Raw genomic sequence first — 6,042 nt, 5'->3', positions numbered from 1 at the left:
AGCAGCGGCAGGGCAGGAGAGGGGGAATCACAAGTCCACCCTTCCTTTCATTATCATCATCCTGAAAGTCTCATGTGCTTCTTGTGTCTCATGAGCTGCAACGGAGGCATGGGACCACACCTGCACTGAGAAACAATGTGCTCCTGATGCATACACTCCCACCACACATACAGTTTGACTTCCATCACGCAGGAAAGGGGAGCAGACATTGGCCAGTGTTCCTTAAGCCACGATTCCCAGGAAAACATCACCAGAGGTTATGTAAGATGCACAAATTTCCGAGATCCACACTGGATGAAAGACATTGGCCATCTTGGAATGAGCAACACCACCTCTGCCCTGCTAAGTCCTAGTTGTTCGTGTGATATGAAGATGAATGGGCTCTGTAGATTAATGAACACACGCAGACTATGTTTTGAAAATTTGTTAGCTCAGAGACTTCAAAGGCTTTTTGACTAATTTTATTAGTTCTCTGCACCAAAGATATTGGGGTTTCTGAACATTTGAGCATATTCATAGCAAGCTTGCTGAATTATCAAGAATGAAGTATTAAAGGCAGCATGCCCAGTGTGGCAGTATTGGCCACACCTGGGAGGCAGGCAAAGTCTCAACCATTCTCTCTAAGCCTGTATAGTCTGTTCTCTTAAAGCTCCCATTCGAACATCAGACCCCTTTGCTAGTAGGTGAAAAAATTAAATCTTGAGATGAAAGGCCAGTCAGATAAAAGTTCTATACTAAACTTGAAAGCACAAACATAAGCAAGCAGTGGGAGCCTGACCTCACCTGCTGCTGCCGTCTCTCGGAATTGCGATCCATGGGACAAAGGCTACAATGAACAGAGGAGTGGACGTAGATGTCGGTAGAAGTGTGAAAGTCTGAGAAGATGGACAGACTGATATCTCTAGATCCATACCTAAATGACCCACTGACTCTTGGGTCCTTGAGTTGGAAGGGTAAAGTGGAGATCTGATGCCATTGAAAAGGGTGTTCTGCTCATACTGTTTGGCTAGAACAGCGAGTAGGATAAGGAGCCGGCATGAAACGGGTCATAATACCTTCGCACCAAATGCAAGAGAATGGTATGCTTGAGAAGGAAGGGGTTTGGGGGAGGGGTGATTAGAGCTTCTGGTCACAAGTGGATGGCTCCTTTGGTTTGGGGGAATTCACGAATGGACTCAGTGCATGGTTAGCAGAGCTTAGGATGCAATCAGAATGGGAAGGTCAGGTGAAGGGAACACCAGCTGCTTTAGTGGCTTCTGATCTGTAAGTAAAAGATAGCAGAGAGGGGTGCTCTCACAGCTGCCTTCTGCCCATCCTGAGCACCAAGTATTTGTTGTAGATGAAAGTACATCCAGTGTTGTGGTGGGGGATCCAGAAAACGTCTATATGCCCATCAACCACACAGAGACCTCACAAGAGGCATTGCCCGTCCCAGGACAGAACCCGAGGTCTTTAGCTTCAGGAATTTAGCTGTATATAACACATCCCATGCATAGTGTTTTCCAAAGAGTTCTAGCAAAGTCACCTAAAACACGGTTGGCAGCCCTTGAAAGTGTTGCGGCATATCCCAGAGCCGTTCCTAATCTCAACCTGAACTTTCCTTGAGACTTTTGACTTAAATATACTTGCGAGTTGCATTATGTCCCGTCCAATGTTTTATTTAGTGTTTGCCACTTTCACTGGCATTCATACGAGCTTGCTGTAGCCTCAGCTTGTATGTTCTATACCCAAAGGAACCTGGGAATTCTGCTTAAGGACTGAAGACGTGCTCTAACAAAGGATCCAGGGTGAATTGTCTTAAACTTGCACAAATGTTTTTCTATGCCACTAGATCATTTCTGATCCTGTTGAGGTACATTTATCTCTTTGGTGTTATTAAATTCTGTTTTTCCATACACACTTAGGGGCCCTCTCCTCATTTCAGAGGTGGAGGGTGAAAGTGGGAAGACTGTAGTCTGCCACATGACCATTCTCAACACCATGAAGGAAATACAGAAAAGAGATCTCATCAGAAAGCTCCCCTGAGTGACCACCCACGCAGAGGGACTTCAATGAGGAGGGACTGTGAACAGGAGCGCCCTTCAAATGAAAGTGATCCTGCAACTTCACCCAGGAACGCAGACTCCACTCAACTCAAGTCATGGGCTGATTCCTTTGTTTGCAGCTGTGACAGAGCACAGAGCAGAAGCCATTTCATGGCTTAAAGTTCATGTTGGTTCATGGTGTTTGAAGGATTTCCGTCTGCGATGGCTGAGACAGCAGCGCGCCAGAAGGAGTGCAGTCTAGCGGTGGTGGGAACAGGCACTGGAGGCTTCCTGGTAAATGGACGGGAAAGCAGAGAACACAGGATTAAAAGAGGAACACAAAGCCCTCACCATAATGGAAAAGACCATCTGAAGACCTTCACCTTAGGTCTGGAAGGGGAGGAGGAAGCCAGAAGTATGTAGTCTTTACTATTTATCTGTGCCTGCCGCCATCTGTCTGCCTTTCAGGAATCTATCTCCTAGTCCTTCACTCTCAAAGACTTACCCCTAGTGACCTAATTCTGCCCAGTAAGCCTCTCTTCTGTAATGCTCTACACCTGTACAGAATAATTCACGAAGCCTGGTGGTAGCTATTATTTCTCCTGATGTTCATAGATAAATATGTAACAAGGCAAATTTACACATCAGACAAAAAATTATATATTACTTAAGAAATTGGAAATGTGTGATTAATAGCTCTAGACCAATGATCTTGTGCAAATAAATAAATAAATCTTAGTGTCAATAATTGAAGATGTTAAAACACAAACATGGATGCTTGAGCCCCCCCCCCCCAATTATAAACTACTTATTACTCGGTTATAAATGAATTCTTACCCTGACTAAGACTATGCTTAAATTTTTTTCTAAATTATCACCAGGCAAATTTAGATGTTTTACATTTATAGTAGAAAATGCTTACTCATCCAGAGACTGCCACTCCCCTCTCCAAGTTTCGGAAATAGTGATCTAGGGGGAATTACAGAGCAGGGGATGTACAGCGGCATCACCCCAAAGCCCACCCCAGCATGGCGACACACCCAAAACCTACATTCCCGGAGCTCTCCGAGGGTCTCAGGCAGCTTGCCCAGTCAGCAAGTCCCCTCTCCCAGCAACAACTGTTCAGTGCTTTGAAGTAAGAGCCTTGTGGATCTTGCAACTCTGATTTTTTTTCAGAACTGTGTTAAGTCACACTCTCTTCCTCTCTCCCCCCCTCCAGGAGAGAATGTTGCAGCTAAGAGAAAATAGAGGCCCAGCACTGTCTGTCACTTAGACGTCCCTAAAAAAATACGTTCAGTGCATCAGGGGAATCCATCCGATTCTGCAACCCAGGTGTTCATTGAAATAGTAAGAAACTCTCGAAGCCAAGAGACCTGTAACGATAGAAACTTGATTGAAAATAGAAACTGACCTCTCTTGACCTGTCATTAGATGGTCCCTCAGCTGCTGGGAAACCCAATTTGAACATCACAGACCCCAAAAACCGTGAGGCTGGAGACTGAAGTGCCCAGTCACTTGCTTTGGTTTGTATTTTTATTTTCTTGGAAAGTTCTTTCTGAACCAAAGAGATGCAGGGGCCATGTTTATGAACGATTTCCAGTCCGATGGCTACTAACGTGTAAATGATCTCCACACCAGTCTGACTGAAGGGACCACGTTGGCTGAGATTAGTGGTTTCATTTTTCTAGTAGCTGAGGAAGATCTGGGGAAGCATTAATTAATCGGGGCCACCAAACTTCTTCCTGTTCTTTTCTCTTTTTTTTTTTTTTTTTTTTTTTTTCTTTTGGCTAAAGTTCATTTTTACAAAATATGAAAGAAAATACGGGCCGAGTATTGGAGTGCATACCTGAGAATCCCTGGGCTCAGGAAGCAGAGGCAGGTGGAGCTCCGTGAGTTTGAGGCCAGACTGCTCTACATAGAGAGTTCCAGGCCAGCCAGAGCCACATAGTGAGACCCTATCTCAAAAATATGTGTGGGAATAGAAAAACAAAGAGATAGAGACAAATAGTTATAAGTTTAGCTTGTTGTAAGTCTAAACAATAAAATAAGCTAGTATAATTTTAAAAGCCTCTCTTTTAAAAAGAGATAATGTTTATAAAAATACTAAAAAGGGAGAAATGTGTACATTTTTGCAGTCCCTGCAAAGAAGACAAATAGTAATCTACTTTCTGTACAGAGGTTCAACAACTGGCTGTATTACTTGTTTAATGAATCCTGAGGGGCAGCAGCAGTCCTGTAAGGATGGAAGAAATTACATAAATAACGATCCTTCTCCACATGAGACGCAGAAGAGAACTTGTTTTCAGTAAATGTTTTCCCATTGAAATTTACGATTTAAATACGGCTCTCATGTTATCTTTCTCAAATTCTCATTTCAATAAAACATAATCTAATCGTAATAGAAAATGCCTGGGGCAGGAACTCAGGGGCCTGAGATGATCTCTATCAACCATAATTTTCTCGTTGAGTTGATACCTCGTCCGTCAATCAAAGTGTTGGGGTACTTACTGGATGAAAAGCAGATCTTTTTCTGTATCTTCCCTCAAAGTGGAATTTTTCAGTGTAATGTGTCAGTAGTGTGACTTGTAAATTCTCTCAGACCCCTAGAGATGTGATGATCAATGGACAAATGCAGGCATTGATGAACCACAGACGGGCACACAAGGAGGGACGCTTGGATGCCATCTTGTTTTAGGTGTCACAGAGACCCTGGGGATTCAGGAAGATCACTAGATGATGGGACAGGCACAGATACATACAAGTGTCTTTACTCCATGGACCCCAGCACCACACTCATCACAGAGATCTCTCTTCTCCACGTCAAGGCCATGGTCATTGCACACAGTGAGACTGCCTTTTAAAGGGCGCTGTGGACTCCCTGTCTCGTTCTGTGCTTCTAACTTCCAGCTTATGAACTGACTGGCTCTGACACGCACCGACAACATTACCACATGCCATGTTCGATGTTGTCAGGGGAAGACCCTGCACAGCCTGTGTTGTGCCATTTTAATTTTAAACCTCTAAAATGGTGAGCTCAATAAAAATATTTCTCCTTATAAAATTAATTGCATTCCTTCTTAGCCTGTTGGCTGAGATCAAGTGGATAACGTTGATTACCTCCAATGTTTCACTGCAATAGTATCAAACTGAGAGATACAGAAGCATGGCTCCACATGTCAACTAACATAAAGAAAGATACCAGCCTGATATATACATTATATATGATAGTATATAGCATATAGTATAGTGTATATTGTATATTGTAAATATACAATATGCATTATTATATATTGTGTTATATGTTATATATAATATATTATATATAGTGTGATATATATGTGTGCATATATATAGTGTGTGTGCATATATATATATGTTATATATATTGTGTATATATATATATAAATATATATATATTGTGTGTGTGTGTGTGTGTGTGTGTGTGTATGATATGACTTAAATGGAATTTGGAAGGAGTATATTATTTGAATGACTCTAGAGCTGGGAGGATTTGTCCAAAAGACAAAATCAAATAGAGCAATTTGTCACGGCAAGACAATCTAACCAAACTTCAGATGCTTATCTTTCAGGGGAAATGCAATCAATGGCATACTCACCTGATGAAGAATTTACCAAGATCATATTGAGTATGTGTTAAAAGATGCCTGTAAGTAAACATATACATCCCAAGTGTTAAGTATTTTTAATTCATTTAGGAGAGACATTACACAGAGACTTACAGATCTACCCATCTTGGACAATCACTTGCGGTTGTTAGCATTTAGTCTAGGCTCCACCCCACAGTTACCTGGCAACAGCTACCAGGTGTGCCTGACTCACTATAAAAAAAGGTTGCTTGCCCCCTGCTCACTCTCACCTTCTTGCTCTGGCTCTGTCCTCTCTCTCCTGCCCCCCCTCTCCCAATTCCCCTCCCCTTCTCTCTCCACTTGCTCATGGCCGGCCTCTACTCCTCTACTCTCCCTCTGCCTTTCTCTGTCTCTACTACCCTCTCAATTTC

At 42.7% G+C, this 6,042-nt stretch overlaps 1 long non-coding RNA gene across 5 annotated transcripts in view; it reads right to left on the bottom strand.

Annotated features, from left to right (window-relative positions):
- Window positions 1-445: 445 nt before the first annotated feature.
- The window catches only part of Gm30339, a 35,406-nt gene continuing 29,809 nt past the window's right edge, over window positions 446-6,042 (bottom strand). For 3 of the 5 annotated variants that reach the window (XR_875593.2, XR_875588.2, XR_875592.1), the window contains exons 3-6: window positions 5,642-5,689; window positions 4,533-4,733; window positions 3,076-3,397; window positions 446-2,315 (exon numbers count right to left, since the gene is read on the bottom strand). This is a non-coding gene — a long non-coding RNA (predicted gene, 30339). Of the gene's footprint in view, window positions 2,316-3,075; window positions 3,398-3,786; window positions 4,734-5,641; window positions 5,690-6,042 lie in introns of those variants that run through there. The other 2 variants (XR_875589.2, XR_875590.2) reach the window with 2 other exon arrangements.

Source organism: Mus musculus, chromosome 15, assembly GCF_000001635.26.
Source record: "Mus musculus strain C57BL/6J chromosome 15, GRCm38.p6 C57BL/6J".
Lineage (NCBI taxonomy): Eukaryota > Metazoa > Chordata > Mammalia > Rodentia > Muridae > Mus > Mus musculus.
The sequence above is the reverse complement of the archived record's forward strand: the minus strand, read 5'-3'. Positions and strand labels throughout refer to the sequence as shown.